Consider the following 24,712-nt stretch of genomic DNA (forward strand, 5'->3'; position numbering starts at 1 on the left):
CCCCTCTGTTTCAGCCCCTCTGTTTCTCGCCCTCTGTTTCAGCCCCTCTGTTTCTCGCCCTCTGTTTCAGCCCCTCTGTTTCAGCCACTCTGTTTCTCGCCCGCTGTTTCAGCCCCTCGGTTTCTCGCCCTCTGTTTCAGCCCCTCTGTTTCAGCCCCTCTGTTTCAGCCCCTCTGTTTCTCGCCCTCTGTTTCAGCCCCTCTGTTTCTCGCCCCCTGTTTCAGCCCCTCTGTTTCAGCCCCTGTTTCTCGCCCTCTGTTTCAGCCCCTCTGTTTCTCGCCTTCTGTTTCTCGCCCTCTGTTTCAGCCCCTCTGTTTCAGCCCCTCGGTTTCTCGTCCTCTGTTTCAGCCCCTCTGTTTCTCGCCCTCTGTTTCAGCCCTTCTGTTTCTCGCCCTCTGTTTCAGCCCCTCTGTTTCTCGCCTTCAGTTTCTCGCCCTCTGTTTCTCGCCTTCTGTTACAGCCCCTCTGTTTCAGCCCCTCTGTTTCAGCCCCTCTGTTTCTCGCCCTCTGTTACAGCCCCTCTGTTTCAGCCCCTCTGTTTCAGCCCTTCTGTTTCTCGCACTCTGTTTCAGCCCCTCTGTTTCTCGCCCTCTGTTTCAGCCCCTCTGTTTCAGCCCCTCTGTGTCAGCCCCTCTTTTTCAGCCCCCCTGTTTCTCGCCCCCTGTTTCTCGCCCCCTGTTTCTCACCCCCTGTTTCAGACCCTCTGTTTCAGCCCCTCTGTTTCTCGCCCCCTGTTTCAGCCCCTCTGTTTCAGCCCCTCTGTTTCTCGCCCTCTGTTTCAGCCCCTCTGTTTCTCGCCCTCTGTTTCTCGCCCTCTGTTTCAGCCCTTCTGTTTCAGCCCCTCTGTTTCAGCCCCTCTGTTTCTCGCCCTCTGTTTCAGCCACTCTGTTTCTCGCCTTCTGTTTCAGCCCCTCTGTTTCTCGCCCTCTGTTTCAGCCCCTCTGTTTCAGCCCCGCTGTTTCAGCTCCTCTGTTTCAGCCCCACTGTTTCTCGCCCTCTCTTTCAGCCCCTCTGTTTCTCGCTCTCTGTTTCAGCCCCTCTCTTTCTCGCCCTCTGTTTCAGCCCCTCTGTTTCTCGCCCTCTGTTTCAGCCCCTCTGTTTCTCGCCCTCAGTTTCTGCACCTCTGTTTCAGCTCCTCTGTTTCAGCCCCTCTTTTTCTCACCCACTGTTTCAGCCCCGCTGCTTCTCGCCCTCTGTTTCAGCCCCTCTGTTTCAGCCCCTCTGTTTCTCACCCTCTGTTTCAGCCCCTCTGTTTCTCGCCCTCTTATTCTGCCCCTCTGTTTCTCGCCCTCTGTTTCAGCCGCTCTGTTTGAGCCCCTCTGTTTCAGCCCCCCTGTTTCTCGCCCTCTGTTTCAGCCCCTCGGTTTCTCGCCCTCTGTTTCAGCCCCTCTGTTTCAGCCCTTCTATTTCAGCCCCTCTGTTTCAACCCCTCTGTTTCAGCCCCTCTGTTTCTCGCCCTCTGTTTCAGCCCCTCTGTTTCTCGCCCTCTGTTTCAGCCCCTCTGTTTCAGCCACTCTGTTTCTCGCCCGCTGTTTCAGCCCCTCGGTTTCTCGCCCTCTGTTTCAGCCCCTCTGTTTCAGCCCCTCTGTTTCAGCCCCTCTGTTTCTCGCCCTCTCTTTCAGCCCCTCTGTTTCTCGCCCCCTGTTTCAGCCCCTCTGTTTCAGCCCCTCTGTTTCTCGCCCTCTGTTTCAGCCCCTCTGTTTCTCGCCCTCTGTTTCTCGCCCTCTGTTTCAGCCCCTCTGTTTCAGCCCCTCGGTTTCTCGTCCTCTGTTTCAGCCCCTCTGTTTCTCGCCCTCTGTTTCAGCCCTTCTGTTTCTCGCCCTCTGTTTCAGCCCCTCTGTTTCTCGCCTTCAGTTTCTCGCCCTCTGTTTCTCGCCTTCTGTTACAGCCCCTCTGTTTCAGCCCCTCTGTTTCAGCCCCTCTGTTTCTCGCCCTCTGTTTCAGCCGCTCGGTTTCTCGCCCTCTGTTTCAGCCCCTCTGTTTCAGCCCCTCTGTTTCAGCCCTTCTGTTTCTCGCACTCTGTTTCAGCCCCTCTGTTTCTCGCCCTCTGTTTCAGCCCCTCTGTTTCAGCCCCTCTGTGTCAGCCCCTCTTTTTCAGCCCCCCTGTTTCTCGCCCCCTGTTTCTCGCCCCCTGTTTCTCACCCCCTGTTTCAGACCCTCTGTTTCAGCCCCTCTGTTTCTCGCCCCCTGTTTCAGCCCCTCTGTTTCAGCCCCTCTGTTTCTCGCCCTCTGTTTCAGCCCCTCTGTTTCTCGCCCTCTGTTTCTCGCCCTCTGTTTCAGCCCCTCTGTTTCAGCCCCTCTGTTTCAGCCCCTCTGTTTCTCGCCCTCTGTTTCAGCCCCTCTGTTTCAGCCCCTCTGTTTCAGCCCCTCTGTTTCTAGCCCTCTGTTTCAGCCCCTCTATTTCAGCCCCTCTGTTTCAGCCCCTCTGTTTCAGCCCCTCTGTTTCAGCCCCTCTGTTTCTCGCCCTCTGTTTCTCGCCCCCTGTTTCAGCCCCTCTGTTTCAGCACCTCGGTTTCTCGCCCTCTGTTTCAACCCCTCTGTTTTAGCCCCTCTGTTTCAGCCCCACTGTTTCAGCCCCTCGGTTTCTCGCCCTCTGTTTCAACCCCTCTGTTTCTCGCCCTCTGTTTCAGCCCCTCTGTTTCAGCCCCTCTGTTTAAGCCCCTCTGTTCAGACCCTCGGTTTCTCGCCCTCTGTTTCAGCCCCTCTGTTTCAGCCCCTCTGTTTCAGCCCCTCGGTTTCTCGCCCTCTGTTTCAGCCCCTCTGTTTCAGCCCCTCTGTTTTAGCCCCTCTGTTTCTCGCCCTCTGTTTCAGCCCCTCTGTTTCTCGCCCCCTGTTTCAGCCCCTCTGTTTCAGCCCCTCTGTTTCTCGCCCTCTGTTTCAGCCCCTCTGTTTCTCGCCCTCTGTTTCTCGCCCTCTGTTTCAGCCCCTCTGTTTCAGCCCCTCTGTTTCAGCCCCTCGGTTTCTCGTCCTCTGTTTCAGCCCCTCTGTTTCTCGCCCTCTGTTTCAGCCCCTCTGTTTCAGCCCTTCTGTTTCAGCCCCTCTGTTTCAGCCCCTCTGTTTCTCGCCTTCAGTTTCTCGCCCTCTGTTTCAGCCACTCTGTTTCAGCCCCTCTGTTTCAGCCCCTCTGTTTCACCCCCTCGGTTTCTTGCCCTCTGTTTCAGCCCCTCTGTTTCTCGCCCTCTTTTTCAGCCCCTCTGTTTCAGCCCCTCGGTTTCTCGCCCTCTGTTTCAGCCCCTCTGTTTCAGCCCCTCTGTTTCAGCCCTTCTGTTTCTCGCCCTCTGTTTCAGCACCTCGGTTTCTTGCCCTCTGTTTCAGCCCCTCTGCTTTTCGCCCTCTCTTTCAGCCCCTCTGTTTCAGCTCCTCTGTTTCAGCCCCTCTTTTTCTCACCCACTGTTTCAGCCCCTCTGCTTCTCGCCCTCTGTTTCAGCCCCTCTGTTTCAGCCCCTCTGTATCTCACCCTCTGTTGCAGCCCCTCTGTTTCAGCCCCTCTGTTTCTCGCCCTCTGTTTCAGCCCCTCGGTTTCTCGCCCTCTGTTTCAGCCCCTCTGTTTCAGCTCCTCTGTTTCAGCCCCTCTGTTTCTCGCCCTCTTATTCAGCCCCTCTGTTTCTCGCCCTCTGTTTCAGCCGCTCTGTTTGAGCCCCTCTTTTTCAGCCCCTCTGTTTCTCGCCCTCTGTTTCAGCCCCTCTGTTTCAGCCCCTCTGTTTCTTGCCCTCTGTTTCAGCCCCTCTGTTTCTCGCCGTCTGTTTCAGCCCCTCTGTTTCTCGCCCTCTGTTTCAGCCCCTCTGTTTCAGCCCCTCTGATTCACGCCCTCTGTTTCAGCCCCTCGGTTTCTTGCCCTCTGTTTCAGCCCCTCTGTTTCAGCCCCTCTGTTTCAGCCCCTCTGTTTCTCGCCCTCGGTTTCAGCCCCTCTGTTTCTCGACCTCTGTTTCAGCCCCTCTGTTTCAGACCCTCGGTTTCTCACCCTCTGTTACAGCCCCACTGTTTCAGCCCTTCTGTTTCTCGCCCTCTGTTTCAGCCCCTCTGTTTCAGCCCCTCTGTTTCAGCCCCTCTGTTTCAGCCCCTCTGTCTCTCGCCCTCTGTTTCAGCCCCTCTGTTTCTCGCCCTCTGATTCTTGCCCTCTGTTTCAGCCCCTCTGTTTCTCGCCCTCTGTTTCAGCCTCTCTGTTTCTCGCCCTCTGTTTCTCGCCCTCTGTTTCAGCCCCTCTGTTTCAGCCCCTCTGTTTCAGCCCCTCGGTTTCTCATCCTCTGTTTCAGCCCCTCTGTTTCTCACCCTCTGTTTCAGCCCCTCTGTTTCAGCCCTTCTGTTTCAGCCCCTCAGTTTCAGCCCCTCTGTTTCTCGCCTTCAGTTTCTCGCCCTCTGTTTCTCGCCTTCTGTTTCAGCCCCTCTGTTTCAGCCCCTCTGTTTCAGCCCCTCGGTTTCTTGCCCTCTGTTTCTCGCCCTCTGTTTCAGCCCCTCTGTTTCAGCCCCTCTGTTTCAGTCCCTCGGTTTCTCGTCCTCTGTTTCAGCCCCTCGGTTTCTAGCCCTCTGTTTCTCGCCCTCTGTTTCAGCCCCTCTGTTTCAGCCCCTCTATTTCAGCCCCTCTGTTTCAGCCCCTCTGTTTCAGCCCCTCGGTTTCTTGCCCTCTGTTTCTCGCCCTCTGTTTCAGCCCCTCTGTTTCAGCCCCTCTGTTTCAGTCCCTCGGTTTCTCGTCCTCTGTTTCAGCCCCTCTGTTACTTGCCCACTGTTTCAGCCCCTCTGTTTCAGCCCTTCTGTTTCAGCCCCTCTGTTTCAGCCCCTCTGTTTCTCGCCTTCAGTTTCTCGCCCTCTGTTTCTCGCCTTCTGTTTCAGCCCCTCTGTTTGAGCCCCTCTGTTTCAGCCCCTCGGTTTCTTGCCCTCTGTTTCAGCCCCTCTGTTTCTCGCCCTCTGTTTCAGCACCTCTGTTTCAGCCCCTCGGTTTCTCGCCCTCTGTTTCAGCCCCTCTGTTTCAGCCCCTCTGTTTCAGCCCTTCTGTTTCTCGCCCTCTGTTTCAGCCCCTCTGTTTCTCGCCCTCTGTTTCAGCCCCTCTGTTTCAGCCCCTCTGTGTCAGCCCCTCTTTTTCAGCCCCCCTGTTTCTCGCCCCCTGTTTCTCGCCCCCTGTTTCTCACCCCCTGTTTCAGACCCTCTGTTTCAGCCCCTCTGTTTCTCGCCCCCTGTTTCAGCCCCTCTGTTTCAGCCCCTCTGTTTCTCGCCCTCTGTTTCAGCCCCTCTGTTTCTCGCCCGCTGTTTCTCCCCCTCTGTTTCAGCCCCTCTGTTTCAGCCCCTCTGTTTCAGCCCCTCTGTTTCTCGCCCTCTGTTTCAGCCCCTCTGTTTCAGCCACTCTGTTTCAGCCCCTCTGTTTCTAGCCCTCTGTTTCAGCCCCTCTATTTCAGCCCCTCTGTTTCAGCCCCTCTGTTTCAGCCCCTCTGTTTCAGCCCCTCTGTTTCTCGCCCTCTGTTTCTCGCCCCCTGTTTCAGCCCCTCTGTTTCAGCCCCTCGGTTTCTCGCCCTCTGTTTCAACCCCTCTGTTTTAGCCCCTCTGTTTCAGCCCCACTGTTTCAGACCCTCGGTTTCTCGCCCTCTGTTTCAACCCCTCTGTTTCTCGCCCTCTGTTTCAGCCCCTCTGTTTCAGCCCCTCTGTTTAAGCCCCTCTGTTCAGACCCACGGTTTCTCGCCCTCTGTTTCAGCCCCTCTGTTTCAGCCCCTCTATTTCAGCCCCTCTGTTTCTCGCCCTCTGTTTCAGCCCCTCTGTTTCTCGCCCCCTGTTTCAGCCCCTCTGTTTCAGCCCCTCTGTTTCTCGCCCTCTGTTTCAGCCTCTCTGTTTCTCGCCCTCTGTTTCTCGCCCTCTGTTTCAGCCCCTCTGTTTCAGCCCCTCTGTTTCAGCCCCTCGGTTTCTCGTCCTCTGTTTCAGCCCCTCTGTTTCTCACCCTCTGTTTCAGCCCCTCTGTTTCAGCCCTTCTGTTTCAGCCCCTCTGTTTCAGCCCCTCTGTTTCTCGCCTTCAGTTTCTCGCCCTCTGTTTCTCGCCTTCTGTTTCAGCCCCTCTGTTTCAGCCCCTCTGTTTCAGCCCCTCGGTTTCTTGCCCTCTGTTTCAGCCCCTCTGTTTCTCGCCCTCTGTTTCAGCCCCTCTGTTTCAGCCGCTCGGTTTCTCGCCCTCTGTTTCAGCCCCTCTGTTTCAGCCCCTCTGTTTCAGCCCTTCTGTTTCTCGCCCTCTGTTTCAGCCCCTCTGTTTCTCGCCCTCTGTTTCAGCCCCTCTGTTTCAGCCCCTCTGTGTCAGCCCCACTTTTTCAGCGCCCCTGTTTCTCGCCCCCTGTTTCTCGCCCCCTGTTTCTCACCCCCTGTTTCAGACCCTCTGTTTCAGCCCCTCTGTTTCTCGCCCCCTGTTTCAGCCCCTCTGTTTCAGCCGCTCTGTTTCTCGCCCTCTGTTTCAGCCCCTCTGTTTCTCGCCCTCTGTTTGTCGCGCTCTGTTTCAGCCCCTCTGTTTCAGCCCCTCTGTTTCAGCCCCTCTGTTACTCGCCCTCTGTTTCAGCCCCTCTGTTTCAGCCCCTCTGTTTCAGCCCCTCTGTTTCTAGCCCTCTGTTTCAGCCCCTCTATTTCAGCCCTCTGTTTCAGCCCCTCTGTTTCAGCCCCTCTGTTTCAGCCCCTCTGTTTCTCGCCATCTGTTTCTCGCCCCCTGTTTCAGCCCCTCTGTTTCAGCCCCTCGGTTTCTCGCCCTCTATTTCAACCCCTCTGTTTCAGCCCCTCTGTTTCAGCCCTACTGTTTCAGCCCCTCGGTTTCTCGCCCTCTGTTTCAACCCCTCTGTTTCTCGTCCTCTGTTTCAGCCCCTCTGTTTCAGCCCCTCTGTTTAAGCCCCTCTGTTCAGACCCTCGGTTTCTCGCCCTCTGTTTCAGCCCCTCTGTTTCAGCCCCTCTGTTTCAGCCCCTCGGTTTCTCGTCCTCTGTTTCAGCCCCTCTGTTTCTCACCCTCTGTTTCAGCCCCTCTGTTTCAGCCCTTCTGTTTCAGCCCCTCTGTTTCAGCCCCTCTGTTTCTCGCGCTCTGTTTCTCGCCCTCTGTTTCATCCCCTCTGTTTCAGCCCCTCTGTTTCTCGCCCTCTGTTTCAGCCCCTCTGTTTCAGCCCCTCTGTTTCAGCCCCTCTGTTTCAGCCCCTCTGTTTCTCGCCCTCTGTTTCAGCCCCTCGGTTTCTCGCCCACTGTTTCAGCCCCTCTGTTTCAGCCCCTCTGTTTCAGCCCCTCTGTTTCTCGCCCTCTGTTTCAGCCCCTCTGATTCTCGCCCTCTGTTTCAGCCCCTCTGTTTCAGCCCCTCTGTTTCTCGCCCTCTGTTTCAGCCCCTCTGTTTCTCGCACTTTGTTTCAGCCCCTCTGTTTCAGCCCCTCTGTTTCTCGCCCTCTGTTTCAGCCCCTCGGTTTCTTGCCCTCTGTTTCAGCCCCTCTGTTTCTCGCCCTCTGTTTCAGCCCCTCTGTTTCAGCTCCTCTGTTTCAGCCCCTCTGTTTCTCACCCTCTGTTTCAGCCCCTCTGTTTCAGCCCCTCTGTATCAGCCCCTCTGTTTCTCGCCCTCTGTTTCAGCCCCTCGGTTTCTCGCCCTCTGTTTCAGCCCCTCTGTTTCAGCTCCTCTGTTTCAGCACCTCTGTTTCTCGCCCTATTATTCAGCCCCTCTGTTTCTCGCCCTCTGTTTCAGCCGCTCTGTTTGAGCCCCTCTGTTTCAGCCCCTCTGTTTCTCGCCCTCTGTTTCAGCCCCTCTGTTTCAGCCCCTCTGTTTCAGCCCCTCTGTTTCAGCCCCTCTGTTTCTTGCCCTCTGTTTCAGCCCCTCTGTTTCTCCTCCTCTGTTTCTCGCCCTCTGTTTCAGCCCCTCTGTTTCTCGCCCTCTGTTTCAGCCCCTCGGTTTCTCGCCCTCTGTTTCAGCCCCTCTGTTTCAGCCCCTCTGTTTCAGCCCCTCTGTTTCTCGCCCTCTGTTTCAGCCCCTCTGTTTCAGCCCCTCTGTTTCAGCCCCTCTGTTTCTAGCCCTCTGTTTCAGCCCCTCTATTTCAGCCCCTCTGTTTCAGCCCCTCTGTTTCAGCCCCTCTGTTTCAGCCCCTCTCTTTCTCGCCCTCTGTTTCTCGCCCCCTGTTTCAGCCCCTCTGTTTCAGCACCTCGGTTTCTCGCCCTCTGTTTCAACCCCTCTGTTTTAGCCCCTCTGTTTCAGCCCCACTGTTTCAGCCCCTCGGTTTCTCGCCCTCTGTTTCAACCCCTCTGTTTCTCGCCCTCTGTTTCAGCCCCTCTGTTTCAGCCCCTCTGTTTAAGCCCCTCTGTTCAGACCCTCGGTTTCTCGCCCTCTGTTTCAGCCCCTCTGTTTCAGCCCCTCTGTTTCAGCCCCTCGGTTTCTCGCCCTCTGTTTCAGCCCCTCTGTTTCAGCCCCTCTGTTTCAGCCCCTCTGTTTCTCGCCCTCTGTTTCAGCCCCTCTGTTTCTCGCCCCCTGTTTCAGCCCCTCTGTTTCAGCCCCTCTGTTTCTCGCCCTCTGTTTCAGCCCCTCTGTTTCTCGCCCTCTGTTTCTCACCCTCTGTTTCAGCCCCTCTGTTTCAGCCCTTCTGTTTCTCGCCCTCTGTTTCAGCCCCTCTGTTTCTCGCCCTCTGATTCTCGCCCTCTGTTTCAGCCCCTCTGTTTCAGCCCCTCTGTTTCAGCCCCTCTGTTTCAGCCCCTCGGTTTCTCGCCCTCTGTTTCAGCTCCTCTGTTTCTTGCCCTCTGTTTCAGCCCCTCTGTTTCAGCCCTTCTGTTTCAGCCACTCTGTTTCAGCCCCTCTGTCTCTCGCCCTCTGTTTCTCGCCCTCTGTTTCTCGCCTTCTGTATCAGCCCCTCTGTTTCAGCCCCTCTGTTTCAGCCCCTCTGTTTCAGCCCCTCGGTTTCTCGCCCTCTGTTTCAGCCGCTCTGTTTCTCGCCCTCTGTTTCAGCCCCTCTGTTTCAGCCCCTCAGTTTCTCCCCCTCTGTTTCAGCCCCTCTGTTTCAGCCCCTCTGTTTCAGCCCCTCTGTTTCTCGCCCTCTGTTTCTCGCCCTCTGTTTCAGCCCCTCTGTTTCAGCCCTTCTGTTTCAGCCCCCTGTTTCTCGCCCCCTGTTTCTCGCCCCCTGTTTCTCGCCGCCTGTTTCTCGCCCCCTGTTTCAGCCCCTCTGTTTCTCACCCCCTGTTTCAGCCCCTCTGTTTCAGCCACTCTGTTTCTCGCCCCCTGTTTCAGCCCCTCTGTTTCAGCCCCTCTGTTTCTCGCCCTCTGTTTCAGCCCCTCTGTTTCAGCCCCTCTGTTTCAGCCCCTCTGTTTCAGACCCTCTGTTTCTTGCCCTCTGTTTCAGCCCCTCTGTTTCTCGCCCTCTGTTTCTCGCCCTCTGTTTCAGCCCTTCTGTTACAGCCCCTCTGTTTCTCGCCCTCTGTTTCAGCCCCTCTGTTTCTCGCCCTCTGTTTCAGCCCCTCTGTTTCTCACCCTCTGTTTCAGCCCCTCTGTTTCAGCCCCTCTGTTTCTCGCCCCCTGTTTCAGCCCCTCTGTTTCAGCCCCTCTGTTTCTCGCCCTCTGCTTCAACCCCTCTGTTTCTCGCCCTCTGTTTCTCGCCCTCTGTTTCAGCCCCTCTGTTTCAGCCCGTCTGTTTCAGCCCCTCTGTTTCTCGCCCTCTGGTTCAGCCCCTCTGTTTCTCGCCCCTTGTTTCAGCACCTCTGTTTCAGCCCCTCGGTTTCTCGCCCTCTGTTTCAGCCCCTCTGTTTCAGCCCCTCTGTTTCAGCCCCTCTGTTGCTCGCTCTCTGTTTCAGCCCCTCTGTTTCTCGCCCTCTGTTTCAGCCCCACTGTTTCAGCCCCTCTGTTTCAGCCCCTCTGTTCAGCCCCTTGGTTTCTCGCCCTCTGTTTCAGCCCCTCGGTTTCTCACCCTCTGTTTCAGCCCCTCTGTTTCAGCCCCTCTGTTTCAGCCCCTCTGTTTCAGCCCCTCGGTTTCTCGCCCTCTGTTTCAGCCCCTCTGTTTCTTGCCCTCTGTTTCAGCCCCTCTGTTTCAGCCCTTCTGTTTCAGCCCCTTTGTTTCAGCCCCTCTGTCTCTCGCCCTCTGTTTCTCGCCCTCTGTTTCTCGCCTTCTGTTTCAGCCCCTCTGTTTCAGCCCCTCTGTTTCAGCCCCTCGGTTTCTCGCCCTCTGTTTCAGCCGCTCTGTTTCTCGCCCTCTGTTTCAGCCCCTCTGTTTCAGCCCCTCAGTTTCTCCCCCTCTGTTTCAGCCCCTCTGTTACAGCCCCTCTGTTTCAGCCCCTCTGTTTCTCGCCCTCTGTTTCAGCCCCTCTGTTTCAGCCCTTCTGTTTCAGCCCCCTGTTTCTCGCCCCCTGTTTCTCGCCGCCTGTTTCTCGCCCCCTGTTTCTCGCCCCCTGTTTCTCGCCCTCTGTTTCAGCCGCTCTGTTTCTCGCCCTCTGTTTCAGCCCCTCTGTTTCAGCCACTCGGTTTCTCCCCCTCTGTTTCAGCCCCTCTGTTTCTCGCCCACTGTTTCAGCCCCTCTGTTTCAGCCCCTCTGTTTCTCGCCCCCTGTTTCAGCCCCTCTGTTTCAGCCCCTCTGTTTCTCGCCCTCTGTTTCAGCCCCTCTGTATCTCGTCCTCTGTTTCTCGCCCTCTGTTTCAGCCCCTCTGTTATAGCCCCTCTGTTTCTCGCCCTCTGTTTCAGCCCCTCTGTTTTTCGCCCTCTGTTTCAGCCCCTCTGTTACAGCCCCTCTGTTTCTCGCCCTCTGTTTCAGCCCCTCTGTTTCTCACCCTCTGTTTCAGCCCCTCTGTTTCTCGCCCTCTGATTCTCGCCCTCTGTTTCAGCCCCTCTGTTTCAGCCCCTCTGTTTCAGCCCCTCTGTTTCAGCCCCTCGGTTTCTCGCCCTCTGTTTCAGCCCCTCTGTTTCTTGCCCTCTGTTTCAGCCCCTCTGTTTCAGCCCTTCTGTTTCAGCCCCTCTGTTTCAGCCCCTCTGTCTCTCGCCCTCTGTTTATCGCCCTCTGTTTCTCGCCTTCTGTTTCAGCCCCTCTGTTTCAGCCCCTCTGTTTCAGCCCCTCTGTTTCAGCCCCTCGGTTTCTCGCCCTCTGTTTCAGCCGCTCTGTTTCTCGCCCTCTGTTTCAGCCCCTCTGTTTCAGCCCCTCAGTTTCTCCCCCTCTGTTTCAGCCCCTCTGTTTCAGCCCCTCAGTTTCTCCCCCTCTGTTTCAGCCCCTCTGTTACAGCCCCTCTGTTTCAGCCCCTCTGTTTCTCGCCCTCTGTTTCAGCCCCTCTGTTTCAGCCCTTCTGTTTCAGCCCTCTGTTTCTCGCCCTCTGTTTCAGCCCCTCTGTTTCAGCCCCTCTGTTTCAGCCCCTCGGTTTCTCGCCCTCTGTTTCAGCCGCTCTGTTTCTCGCCCTCTGTTTCAGCCCCTCTGTTTCAGCCCCTCAGTTTCTCCCCCTCTGTTTCAGCCCCTCTGTTACAGCCCCTCTGTTTCAGCCCCTCTGTTTCTCGCCCTCTGTTTCAGCCCCTCTGTTTCAGCCCTTCTGTTTCAGCCCCCTGTTTCTCGCCCCCTGTTTCTCGCCGCCTGTTTCTCGCCCCCTGTTTCTCGCCCCCTGTTTCTCGCCCTCTGTTTCAGCCGCTCTGTTTCTCGCCCTCTGTTTCAGCCCCTCTGTTTCAGCCACTCGGTTTCTCCCCCTCTGTTTCAGCCCCTCTGTTTCTCGCCCACTGTTTCAGCCCCTCTGTTTCAGCCCCTCTGTTTCTCGCCCCCTGTTTCAGCCCCTCTGTTTCAGCCCCTCTGTTTCTCGCCCTCTGTTTCACCCCCTCTGTATCTCGTCCTCTGTTTCTCGCCCTCTGTTTCAGCCCCTCTGTTATAGCCCCTCTGTTTCTCGCCCTCTGTTTCAGCCCCTCTGTTTTTCGCCCTCTGTTTCAGCCCCTCTGTTACAGCCCCTCTGTTTCTCGCCCTCTGTTTCAGCCCCTCTGTTTCAGCCCCTCTGTTTCTCGCCCCCTGTTTCAGCCCCTCTGTTTCAGCCCCTCTGTTTCTCGCCCTCTGTTTCAGCCCCTCTGTTTCTCGCCCTCTGTTTCTCGCCCTCTGTTTCAGCCCTTCTGTTTCAGCCCCTCTGTTTCAGCCCCTCTGTTTCTCGCCCTCTGTTTCAGCCACTCTGTTTCTCGCCTTCTGTTTCAGCCCCTCTGTTTCTCGCCCTCTGTTTCAGCCCCTCTGTTTCAGCCCCGCTGTTTCAGCTCCTCTGTTTCAGCCCCACTGTTTCTCGCCCTCTCTTTCAGCCCCTCTGTTTCTCGCTCTCTGTTTCAGCCCCTCTCTTTCTCGCCCTCTGTTTCAGCCCCTCTGTTTCTCGCCCTCTGTTTCAGCCCCTCTGTTTCTCGCCCTCAGTTTCTGCACCTCTGTTTCAGCTCCTCTGTTTCAGCCCCTCTTTTTCTCACCCACTGTTTCAGCCCCGCTGCTTCTCGCCCTCTGTTTCAGCCCCTCTGTTTCAGCCCCTCTGTTTCTCACCCTCTGTTTCAGCCCCTCTGTTTCTCGCCCTCTTATTCTGCCCCTCTGTTTCTCGCCCTCTGTTTCAGCCGCTCTGTTTGAGCCCCTCTGTTTCAGCCCCCCTGTTTCTCGCCCTCTGTTTCAGCCCCTCGGTTTCTCGCCCTCTGTTTCAGCCCCTCTGTTTCAGCCCTTCTATTTCAGCCCCTCTGTTTCAACCCCTCTGTTTCAGCCCCTCTGTTTCTCGCCCTCTGTTTCAGCCCCTCTGTTTCTCGCCCTCTGTTTCAGCCCCTCTGTTTCAGCCACTCTGTTTCTCGCCCGCTGTTTCAGCCCCTCGGTTTCTCGCCCTCTGTTTCAGCCCCTCTGTTTCAGCCCCTCTGTTTCAGCCCCTCTGTTTCTCGCCCTCTCTTTCAGCCCCTCTGTTTCTCGCCCCCTGTTTCAGCCCCTCTGTTTCAGCCCCTCTGTTTCTCGCCCTCTGTTTCAGCCCCTCTGTTTCTCGCCCTCTGTTTCTCGCCCTCTGTTTCAGCCCCTCTGTTTCAGCCCCTCGGTTTCTCGTCCTCTGTTTCAGCCCCTCTGTTTCTCGCCCTCTGTTTCAGCCCTTCTGTTTCTCGCCCTCTGTTTCAGCCCCTCTGTTTCTCGCCTTCAGTTTCTCGCCCTCTGTTTCTCGCCTTCTGTTACAGCCCCTCTGTTTCAGCCCCTCTGTTTCAGCCCCTCTGTTTCTCGCCCTCTGTTTCAGCCGCTCGGTTTCTCGCCCTCTGTTTCAGCCCCTCTGTTTCAGCCCCTCTGTTTCAGCCCTTCTGTTTCTCGCACTCTGTTTCAGCCCCTCTGTTTCTCGCCCTCTGTTTCAGCCCCTCTGTTTCAGCCCCTCTGTGTCAGCCCCTCTTTTTCAGCCCCCCTGTTTCTCGCCCCCTGTTTCTCGCCCCCTGTTTCTCACCCCCTGTTTCAGACCCTCTGTTTCAGCCCCTCTGTTTCTCGCCCCCTGTTTCAGCCCCTCTGTTTCAGCCCCTCTGTTTCTCGCCCTCTGTTTCAGCCCCTCTGTTTCTCGCCCTCTGTTTCTCGCCCTCTGTTTCAGCCCCTCTGTTTCAGCCCCTCTGTTTCAGCCCCTCTGTTTCTCGCCCTCTGTTTCAGCCCCTCTGTTTCAGCCCCTCTGTTTCAGCCCCTCTGTTTCTAGCCCTCTGTTTCAGCCCCTCTATTTCAGCCCCTCTGTTTCAGCCCCTCTGTTTCAGCCCCTCTGTTTCAGCCCCTCTGTTTCTCGCCCTCTGTTTCTCGCCCCCTGTTTCAGCCCCTCTGTTTCAGCACCTCGGTTTCTCGCCCTCTGTTTCAACCCCTCTGTTTTAGCCCCTCTGTTTCAGCCCCACTGTTTCAGCCCCTCGGTTTCTCGCCCTCTGTTTCAACCCCTCTGTTTCTCGCCCTCTGTTTCAGCCCCTCTGTTTCAGCCCCTCTGTTTAAGCCCCTCTGTTCAGACCCTCGGTTTCTCGCCCTCTGTTTCAGCCCCTCTGTTTCAGCCCCTCTGTTTCAGCCCCTCGGTTTCTCGCCCTCTGTTTCAGCCCCTCTGTTTCAGCCCCTCTGTTTTAGCCCCTCTGTTTCTCGCCCTCTGTTTCAGCCCCTCTGTTTCTCGCCCCCTGTTTCAGCCCCTCTGTTTCAGCCCCTCTGTTTCTCGCCCTCTGTTTCAGCCCCTCTGTTTCTCGCCCTCTGTTTCTCGCCCTCTGTTTCAGCCCCTCTGTTTCAGCCCCTCTGTTTCAGCCCCTCGGTTTCTCGTCCTCTGTTTCAGCCCCTCTGTTTCTCGCCCTCTGTTTCAGCCCCTCTGTTTCAGCCCTTCTGTTTCAGCCCCTCTGTTTCAGCCCCTCTGTTTCTCGCCTTCAGTTTCTCGCCCTCTGTTTCAGCCACTCTGTTTCAGCCCCTCTGTTTCAGCCCCTCTGTTTCACCCCCTCGGTTTCTTGCCCTCTGTTTCAGCCCCTCTGTTTCTCGCCCTCTTTTTCAGCCCCTCTGTTTCAGCCCCTCGGTTTCTCGCCCTCTGTTTCAGCCCCTCTGTTTCAGCCCCTCTGTTTCAGCCCTTCTGTTTCTCGCCCTCTGTTTCAGCACCTCGGTTTCTTGCCCTCTGTTTCAGCCCCTCTGCTTTTCGCCCTCTCTTTCAGCCCCTCTGTTTCAGCTCCTCTGTTTCAGCCCCTCTTTTTCTCACCCACTGTTTCAGCCCCTCTGCTTCTCGCCCTCTGTTTCAGCCCCTCTGTTTCAGCCCCTCTGTATCTCACCCTCTGTTGCAGCCCCTCTGTTTCAGCCCCTCTGTTTCTCGCCCTCTGTTTCAGCCCCTCGGTTTCTCGCCCTCTGTTTCAGCCCCTCTGTTTCAGCTCCTCTGTTTCAGCCCCTCTGTTTCTCGCCCTCTTATTCAGCCCCTCTGTTTCTCGCCCTCTGTTTCAGCCGCTCTGTTTGAGCCCCTCTTTTTCAGCCCCTCTGTTTCTCGCCCTCTGTTTCAGCCCCTCTGTTTCAGCCCCTCTGTTTCTTGCCCTCTGTTTCAGCCCCTCTGTTTCTCGCCGTCTGTTTCAGCCCCTCTGTTTCTCGCCCTCTGTTTCAGCCCCTCTGTTTCAGCCCCTCTGATTCACGCCCTCTGTTTCAGCCCCTCGGTTTCTTGCCCTCTGTTTCAGCCCCTCTGTTTCAGCCCCTCTGTTTCAGCCCCTCTGTTTCTCGCCCTCGGTTTCAGCCCCTCTGTTTCTCGACCTCTGTTTCAGCCCCTCTGTTTCAGACCCTCGGTTTCTCACCCTCTGTTACAGCCCCACTGTTTCAGCCCTTCTGTTTCTCGCCCTCTGTTTCAGCCCCTCTGTTTCAGCCCCTCTGTTTCAGCCCCTCTGTTTCAGCCCCTCTGTCTCTCGCCCTCTGTTTCAGCCCCTCTGTTTCTCGCCCTCTGATTCTTGCCCTCTGTTTCAGCCCCTCTGTTTCTCGCCCTCTGTTTCAGCCTCTCTGTTTCTCGCCCTCTGTTTCTCGCCCTCTGTTTCAGCCCCTCTGTTTCAGCCCCTCTGTTTCAGCCCCTCGGTTTCTCATCCTCTGTTTCAGCCCCTCTGTTTCTCACCCTCTGTTTCAGCCCCTCTGTTTCAGCCCTTCTGTTTCAGCCCCTCAGTTTCAGCCCCTCTGTTTCTCGCCTTCAGTTTCTCGCCCTCTGTTTCTCGCCTTCTGTTTCAGCCCCTCTGTTTCAGCCCCTCTGTTTCAGCCCCTCGGTTTCTTGCCCTCTGTTTCTCGCCCTCTGTTTCAGCCCCTCTGTTTCAGCCCCTCTGTTTCAGTCCCTCGGTTTCTCGTCCTCTGTTTCAGCCCCTCGGTTTCTTGCCCTCTGTTTCTCGCCCTCTGTTTCAGCCCCTCTGTTTCAGCCCCTCTATTTCAGCCCCTCTGTTTCAGCCCCTCTGTTTCAGCCCCTCGGTTTCTTGCCCTCTGTTTCTCGCCCTCTGTTTCAGCCCCTCTGTTTCAGCCCCTCTGTTTCAGTCCCTCGGTTTCTCGTCCTATGTTTCAGCCCCTCTGTTACTTGCCCACTGTTTCAGCCCCTCTGTTTCAGCCCTTCTGTTTCAGCCCCTCTGTTTCAGCCCCTCTGTTTCTCGCCTTCAGTTTCTCGCCCTCTGTTTCTCGCCTTCTGTTTCAGCCCCTCTGTTTGAGCCCCTCTGTTTCAGCCCCTCGGTTTCTTGCCCTCTGTTTCAGCCCCTCTGTTTCTCGCCCTCTGTTTCAGCACCTCTGTTTCAGCCCCTCGGTTTCTCGCCCTCTGTTTCAGCCCCTCTGTTTCAGCCCCTCTGTTTCAGCCCTTCTGTTTCTCGCCCTCTGTTTCAGCCCCTCTGTTTCTCGCCCTCTGTTTCAGCCCCTCTGTTTCAGCCCCTCTGTGTCAGCCCCTCTTTTTCAGCCCCCCTGTTTCTCGCCCCCTGTTTCTCGCCCCCTGTTTCTCACCCCCTGTTTCAGACCCTCTGTTTCAGCCCCTCTGTTTCTCGCCCCCTGTTTCAGCCCCTCTGTTTCAGCCCCTCTGTTTCTCGCCCTCTGTTTCAGCCCCTCTGTTTCTCGCCCGCTGTTTCTCCCCCTCTGTTTCAGCCCCTCTGTTTCAGCCCCTCTGTTTCAGCCCCTCTGTTTCTCGCCCTCTGTTTCAGCCCCTCTGTTTCAGCCACTCTGTTTCAGCCCCTCTGTTTCTAGCCCTCTGTTTCAGCCCCTCTATTTCAGCCCCTCTGTTTCAGCCCCTCTGTTTCAGCCCCTCTGTTTCAGCCCCTCTGTTTCTCGCCCTCTGTTTCTCGCCCCCTGTTTCAGCCCCTCTGTTTCAGCCCCTCGGTTTCTCGCCCTCTGTTTCAACCCCTCTGTTTTAGCCCCTCTGTTTCAGCCCCACTGTTTCAGACCCTCGGTTTCTCGCCCTCTGTTTCAACCCCTCTGTTTCTCGCCCTCTGTTTCAGCCCCTCTGTTTCAGCCCCTCTGTTTAAGCCCCTCTGTTCAGACCCACGGTTTCTCGCCCTCTGTTTCAGCCCCTCTGTTTCAGCCCCTCTATTTCAGCCCCTCTGTTTCTCGCCCTCTGTTTCAGCCCCTCTGTTTCTCGCCCCCTGTTTCAGCCCCTCTGTTTCAGCCCCTCTGTTTCTCGCCCTCTGTTTCAGCCTCTCTGTTTCTCGCCCTCTGTTTCTCGCCCTCTGTTTCAGCCCCTCTGTTTCAGCCCCTCTGTTTCAGCCCCTCGGTTTCTCGTCCTCTGTTTCAGCCCCTCTGTTTCTCACCCTCTGTTTCAGCCCCTCTGTTTCAGCCCTTCTGTTTCAGCCCCTCTGTTTCAGCCCCTCTGTTTCTCGCCTTCAGTTTCTCGCCCTCTGTTTCTCGCCTTCTGTTTCAGCCCCTCTGTTTCAGCCCCTCTGTTTCAGCCCCTCGGTTTCTTGCCCTCTGTTTCAGCCCCTCTGTTTCTCGCCCTCTGTTTCAGCCCCTCTGTTTCAGCCGCTCGGTTTCTCGCCCTCTGTGTCAGCCCCTCTGTTTCAGCCCCTCTGTTTCAGCCCTTCTGTTTCTCGCCCTCTGTTTCAGCCCCTCTGTTTCTCGCCCTCTGTTTCAGCCCCTCTGTTTCAGCCCCTCTGTGTCAGCCCCACTTTTTCAGCGCCCCTGTTTCTCGCCCCCTGTTTCTCGCCCCCTGTTTCTCACCCCCTGTTTCAGACCCTCTGTTTCAGCCCCTCTGTTTCTCGCCCCCTGTTTCAGCCCCTCTGTTTCAGCCGCTCTGTTTCTCGCCCTCTGTTTCAGCCCCTCTGTTTCTCGCCCTCTGTTTGTCGCGCTCTGTTTCAGCCCCTCTGTTTCAGCCCCTCTGTTTCAGCCCCTCTGTTACTCGCCCTCTGTTTCAGCCCCTCTGTTTCAGCCCCTCTGTTTCAGCCCCTCTGTTTCTAGCCCTCTGTTTCAGCCCCTCTATTTCAGCCCCTCTGTTTCAGCCCCTCTGTTTCAGCCCCTCTGTTTCAGCCCCTCTGTTTCTCGCCATCTGTTTCTCGCCCCCTGTTTCAGCCCCTCTGTTTCAGCCCCTCGGTTTCTCGCCCTCTATTTCAACCCCTCTGTTTCAGCCCCTCTGTTTCAGCCCTACTGTTTCAGCCCCTCGGTTTCTCGCCCTCTGTTTCAACCCCTCTGTTTCTCGTCCTCTGTTTCAGCCCCTCTGTTTCAGCCCCTCTGTTTAAGCCCCTCTGTTCAGACCCTCGGTTTCTCGCCCTCTGTTTCAGCCCCTCTGTTTCAGCCCCTCTGTTTCAGCCCCTCTGTTTCTCGCCCTCTGTTTCAGCTCCTCTGTTCCAGCCCCTCTGTTTCTCGCCCTCTGTTTCAGCCCCTCTGTTTCTCGCGCTCTGTTTCTCGCCCTCTGTTTCATCCCCTCTGTTTCAGCCCCTCTGTTTCTCGCCCTCTGTTTCAGCCCCTCTGTTTCAGCCCCTCTGTTTCAGCCCCTCTGTTTCAGCCCCTCTGTTTCTCGCCCTCTGTTTCAGCCCCTCGGTTTCTCGCCCACTGTTTCAGCCCCTCTGTTTCAGCCCCTCTGTTTCAGCCCCTCTGTTTCTCGCCCTCTGTTTCAGCCCCTCTGATTCTCGCCCTCTGTTTCAGCCCCTCTGTTTCAGCCCCTCTGTTTCTCGCCCTCTGTTTCAGCCCCTCTGTTTCTCGCACTTTGTTTCAGCCCCTCTGTTTCAGCCCCTCTGTTTCTCGCCCTCTGTTTCAGCCCCTCGGTTTCTTGCCCTCTGTTTCAGCCCCTCTGTTTCTCGCCCTCTGTTTCAGCCCCTCTGTTTCAGCTCCTCTGTTTCAGCCCCTCTGTTTCTCACCCTCTGTTTCAGCCCCTCTGTTTCAGCCCCTCTGTTTCAGCCCCTCTGTTTCTCGCCCTCTGTTTCAGCCCCTCGGTTTCTCGCCCTCTGTTTCAGTCCCTCTGTTTCAGCTCCTCTGTTTCAGCACCTCTGTTTCTCGCCCTATTATTCAGCCCCTCTGTTTCTCGCCCTCTGTTTCAGCCGCTCTGTTTGAGCCCCTCTGTTTCAGCCCCTCTGTTTCTCGCCCTCTGTTTCAGCCCCTCTGTTTCAGCCCCTCTGTTTCAGCCCCTCTGTTTCAGCCCCTCTGTTTCTTGCCCTCTGTTTCAGCCCCTCTGTTTCTCCTCCTCTGTTTCTCGCCCTCTGTTTCAGCCCCTCTGTTTCTCGCCCTCTGTTTCAGCCCCTCGGTTTCTCGCCCTCTGTTTCAGCCCCTCTGTTTCAGCTCCTCTGTTTCAGCCCCTCTGTTTCTCGCCCTCTGTTTCAGCCCCTCTGTTTCAGCCCCTCTGTTTCAGCCCCTCTGTTTCTAGCCCTCTGTTTCAGCCCCTCTATTTCAGCCCCTCTGTTTCAGCCCCTCTGTTTCAGCCCCTCTGTTTCAGCCCCTCTCTTTCTCGCCCTCTGTTTCTCGCCCCCTGTTTCAGCCCCTCTGTTTCAGCACCTCGGTTTCTCGCCCTCTGTTTCAACCCCTCTGTTTTAGCCCCTCTGTTTCAGCCCCACTGTTTCAGCCCCTCGGTTTCTCGCCCTCTGTTTCAACCCCTCTGTTTCTCGCCCTCTGTTTCAGCCCCTCTGTTTCAGCCCCTCTGTTTAAGCCCCTCTGTTCAGACCCTCGGTTTCTCGCCCTCTGTTTCAGCCCCTCTGTTTCAGCCCCTCTGTTTCAGCCCCTCGGTTTCTCGCCCTCTGTTTCAGCCCCTCTGTTTCAGCCCCTCTGTTTCAGCCCCTCTGTTTCTCGCCCTCTGTTTCAGCCCCTCTGTTTCTCGCCCCCTGTTTCAGCCCCTCTGTTTCAGCCCCTCTGTTTCTCGCCCTCTGTTTCAGCCCCTCTGTTTCTCGCCCTCTGTTTCTCACCCTCTGTTTCAGCCCCTCTGTTTCAGCCCTTCTGTTTCTCGCCCTCTGTTTCAGCCCCTCTGTTTCTCGCCCTCTGATTCTCGCCCTCTGTTTCAGCCCCTCTGTTTCAGCCCCTCTGTTTCAGCCCCTCTGTTTCAGCCCCTCGGTTTCTCGCCCTCTGTTTCAGCTCCTCTGTTTCTTGCCCTCTGTTTCAGCCCCTCTGTTTCAGCCCTTCTGTTTCAGCCACTCTGTTTCAGCCCCTCTGTCTCTCGCCCTCTGTTTCTCGCCCTCTGTTTCTCGCCTTCTGTATCAGCCCCTCTGTTTCAGCCCCTCTGTTTCAGCCCCTCTGTTTCAGCCCCTCGGTTTCTCGCCCTCTGTTTCAGCCGCTCTGTTTCTCGCCCTCTGTTTCAGCCCCTCTGTTTCAGCCCCTCAGTTTCTCCCCCTCTGTTTCAGCCCCTCTGTTTCAGCCCCTCTGTTTCAGCCCCTCTGTTTCTCGCCCTCTGTTTCTCGCCCTCTGTTTCAGCCCCTCTGTTTCAGCCCTTCTGTTTCAGCCCCCTGTTTCTCGCCCCCTGTTTCTCGCCCCCTGTTTCTCGCCGCCTGTTTCTCGCCCCCTGTTTCAGCCCCTCTGTTTCTCACCCCCTGTTTCAGCCCCTCTGTTTCAGCCCCTCTGTTTCTCGCCCCCTGTTTCAGCCCCTCTGTTTCAGCCCCTCTGTTTCTCGCCCTCTGTTTCAGCCCCTCTGTTTCAGCCCCTCTGTTTCAGCCCCTCTGTTTCAGACCCTCTGTTTCTTGCCCTCTGTTTCAGCCCCTCTGTTTCTCGCCCTCTGTTTCTCGCCCTCTGTTTCAGCCCTTCTGTTACAGCCCCTCTGTTTCTCGCCCTCTGTTTCAGCCCCTCTGTTTCTCGCCCTCTGTTTCAGCCCCTCTGTTTCTCACCCTCTGTTTCAGCCCCTCTGTTTCAGCCCCTCTGTTTCTCGCCCCCTGTTTCAGCCCCTCTGTTTCAGCCCCTCTGTTTCTCGCCCTCTGCTTCAACCCCTCTGTTTCTCGCCCTCTGTTTCTCGCCCTCTGTTTCAGCCCCTCTGTTTCAGCCCGTCTGTTTCAGCCCCTCTGTTTCTCGCCCTCTGGTTCAGCCCCTCTGTTTCTCGCCCCTTGTTTCAGCACCTCTGTTTCAGCCCCTCGGTTTCTCGCCCTCTGTTTCAGCCCCTCTGTTTCAGCCCCTCTGTTTCAGCCCCTCTGTTGCTCGCTCTCTGTTTCAGCCCCTCTGTTTCTCGCCCTCTGTTTCAGCCCCACTGTTTCAGCCCCTCTGTTTCAGCCCCTCTGTTCAGCCCCTTGGTTTCTCGCCCTCTGTTTCAGCCCCTCGGTTTCTCACCCTCTGTTTCAGCCCCTCTGTTTCAGCCCCTCTGTTTCAGCCCCTCTGTTTCAGCCCCTCGGTTTCTCGCCCTCTGTTTCAGCCCCTCTGTTTCTTGCCCTCTGTTTCAGCCCCTCTGTTTCAGCCCTTCTGTTTCAGCCCCTTTGTTTCAGCCCCTCTGTCTCTCGCCCTCTGTTTCTCGCCCTCTGTTTCTCGCCTTCTGTTTCAGCCCCTCGGTTTCTCGCCCTCTGTTTCAGCCGCTCTGTTTCTCGCCCTCTGTTTCAGCCCCTCTGTTTCAGCCCCTCAGTTTCTCCCCCTCTGTTTCAGCCCCTCTGTTACAGCCCCTCTGTTTCAGCCCCTCTGTTTCTCGCCCTCTGTTTCAGCCCCTCTGTTTCAGCCCTTCTGTTTCAGCCCCCTGTATCTCGCCCCCTGTTTCTCGCCGCCTGTTTCTCGCCCCCTGTTTCTCGCCCCCTGTTTCTCGCCCTCTGTTTCAGCCGCTCTGTTTCTCGCCCTCTGTTTCAGCCCCTCTGTTTCAGCCACTCGGTTTCTCCCCCTCTGTTTCAGCCCCTCTGTTTCTCGCCCACTGTTTCAGCCCCTCTGTTTCAGCCCCTCTGTTTCTCGCCCCCTGTTTCAGCCCCTCTGTTTCAGCCCCTCTGTTTCTCGCCCTCTGTTTCAGCCCCTCTGTATCTCGTCCTCTGTTTCTCGCCCTCTGTTTCAGCCCCTCTGTTATAGCCCCTCTGTTTCTCGCCCTCTGTTTCAGCCCCTCTGTTTTTCGCCCTCTGTTTCAGCCCCTCTGTTACAGCCCCTCTGTTTCTCGCCCTCTGTTTCAGCCCCTCTGTTTCTCACCCTCTGTTTCAGCCCCTCTGTTTCTCGCCCTCTGATTCTCGCCCTCTGTTTCAGCCCCTCTGTTTCAGCCCCTCTGTTTCAGCCCCTCTGTTTCAGCCCCTCGGTTTCTCGCCCTCTGTTTCAGCCCCTCTGTTTCTTGCCCTCTGTTTCAGCCCCTCTGTTTCAGCCCTTCTGTTTCAGCCCCTCTGTTTCAGCCCCTCTGTCTCTCGCCCTCTGTTTATCGCCCTCTGTTTCTCGCCTTCTGTTTCAGCCCCTCTGTTTCAGCCCCTCTGTTTCAGCCCCTCTGTTTCAGCCCCTCGGTTTCTCGCCCTCTGTTTCAGCCGCTCTGTTTCTCGCCCTCTGTTTCAGCCCCTCTGTTTCAGCCCCTCAGTTTCTCCCCCTCTGTTTCAGCCCCTCTGTTTCAGCCCCTCAGTTTCTCCCCCTCTGTTTCAGCCCCTCTGTTACAGCCCCTCTGTTTCAGCCCCTCTGTTTCTCGCCCTCTGTTTCAGCCCCTCTGTTTCAGCCCTTCTGTTTCAGCCCCCTGTTTCTCGCCCCCTGTTTCTCGCCCCCTGTTTCTCGCCCCCTGTTTCTCGCCCCCTGTTTCTCGCCCTCTGTTTCAGCCGCTCTGTTTCTCGCCCTCTGTTTCAGCCCCTCTGCTTCAGCAACTCGGTTTCTCCCCCTCTGTTTCAGCCCCTCTGTTTCAGCCCTTCTGTTTCAGCCCCTCTGTTTCTCGCCCCCTGTTTCTCGCCACCTGTTTCTCGCCCCCTGTTTCAGCCCCTCTGTTTCAGCCCCTCTGTTTCTCGCCCCCTGTTTCAGCCCCTCTGTTTCAGCCCCTCTGTTTCTCGCCCCCTGTTTCAGCCCCTCTGTTTCAGCCCCTCTGTTTCTCGCCCTCTGTTTCAGCCCCTCTGTATCTCGTCCTCTGTTTCTCGCCCTCTGTTTCAGCCCCTCTGTTACAGCCCCTCTGTTTCTCGCCGTCTGTTTCAGCCCCTCTGTTTTTCGCCCTCTGTTTCAGCCCCTCTGTTACAGCCCCTCTGTTTCTCGCCCTCTGTTTCAGCCCCTCTGTTTCTCACCCTCTGTTTCAGCCCCTCTGTTTCAGCCCTTCTGTTTCTCGCCCTCTGTTTCAGCCCCTCTGTTTCTCGCCCTCTGATTCTCGCCCTCTATTTCAGCCCCTCTGTTTCAGCCCCTCTGTTTCAGCCCCTCTGTTTCAGCCCCTCTGTTTCAGCCCCTCTGTTTCTCACCCTCTGTTTCAGCCCCTCTGTTTCTCGCCCTCTGATTCTCGCCCTCTGTTTCAGCCCCTCTGTTTCAGCCCCTCTGTTTCAGCCCCTCTGTTTCAGCCCCTCGGTTTCTCGCCCTCTGTTTCAGCCCCTCTGTTTCTTGCCCTCTGTTTCAGCCCCTCTGTTTCAGCCCTTCTGTTTCAGCCCCTCTGTTTCAGCCCCTCTGTCTCTCGCCCTCTGTTTCTCGCCCTCTGTTTCTCGCCTTCTGTTTCAGCCCCTCTGTTTCAGCCCCTCTGTTTCAGCCCCTCTGTTTCAGCCCCTCGGTTTCTCGCCCTCTGTTTCAGCCGCTCTGTTTCTCGCCCTCTGTTTCAGCCCCTCTGTTTCAGCCCCTCAGTTTCTCCCCCTCTGTTTCAGCCCCTCTGTTTCAGCCCCTCTGTTTCAGCCCCTCTGTTTCTCGCCCTCTGTTTCAGCCCCTCTGTTTCAGCCCTTCTGTTTCAGCCCCCTGTTTCTCGCCCCCTGTTTCTCGCCCCCTGTTTCTCGCCCCCTGTTTCTCGCCCCCTGTTTCAGCCCCTCTGTTTCAGCCCCTCTGTTTCTCGCCCCCTGTTTCAGCCCCTCTGTTTCAGCCCCTCTGTTTCTCGCCCCCTGTTTCAGCCCCTCTGTTTCAGCCCCTCTGTTTCAGCCCCTCTGTTTCAGCCCCTCTGTTTCAGCCCCTCTGTTTCAGCCCCTCTGTTTCAGCCCCTCTGTTTCTTGCCCTCTGTTTCAGCCCCTCTGTTTCTCGCCCTCTGTTTCTCGCCCTCTGTTTCAGCCCCTCTGTTACAGCCCCTCAGTTTCTCGCCCTCTGTTTCAGCCCCTCTGTTTCTCGCCCTCTGTTTCAGCCCCTCTGTTTCTCACCGTCTGTTTCAGCCCCTCTGTTTCAGCCCCTCTGTTTCTCGCCCCCTGTTTCAGCCCCTCTGTTTCAGCCCCTCTGTTTCTCGCCCTCTGCTTCAACCCCTCTGTTTCTCGCCCTCTGTTTCTCGCCCTCTGTTTCAGCCCCTCTGTTTCAGCCCGTCTGTTTCAGCCCCTCTGTTTCTCGCCCTCTGGTTCAGCCCCTCTGTTTCTCGCCCCCTGTTTCAGCACCTCTGTTTCAGCCCCTCGGTTTCTCGCCCTCTGTTTCAGCCCCTCTGTTTCAGCCCCTCTGTTTCAGCCCCTCTGTTGCTCGCTCTCTGTTTCAGCCCCTCTGTTTCTCGCCCTCTGTTTCAGCCCCACTGTTTCAGCCCCTCTGTTTCAGCCCCTCTGTTCAGCCCCTCGGTTTCTCGCCCTCTGTTTCAGCCCCTCGGTTTCTCACCCTCTGTTTCAGCCCCTCTGTTTCTGCCCCTCTGTTTCTCGCCCTCTGTTTCAGGCCCTCTGTTTCAGCCCCTCTGTTTCTCGCCCCCTGTTTCAGCCCCTCTGTTTCAGCCCCTCTGTTTCTCGCCCTCTGTTTCAGCCCCTCTGTATCTCGTCCTCTGTTTCTCGCCCTCTGTTTCAGCCCCTCTGTTACAGCCCCTCTGTTTCTCGCCCTCTGTTTCAGCCCCTCTGTTTCTCGCCCTCTGTTTCAGCGCCTCTGTTTCTCACCCTCTGTTTCAGCCCCTCTGTTTCAGCCCTTCGGTTTCAGCCCCTCTGTTTCAGCCCCTCTGTTTCTCGCCCTCTGTT

This window comes from Chiloscyllium punctatum, chromosome 32 (genome assembly GCF_047496795.1).
Source record: "Chiloscyllium punctatum isolate Juve2018m chromosome 32, sChiPun1.3, whole genome shotgun sequence".
Lineage (NCBI taxonomy): Eukaryota > Metazoa > Chordata > Chondrichthyes > Orectolobiformes > Hemiscylliidae > Chiloscyllium > Chiloscyllium punctatum.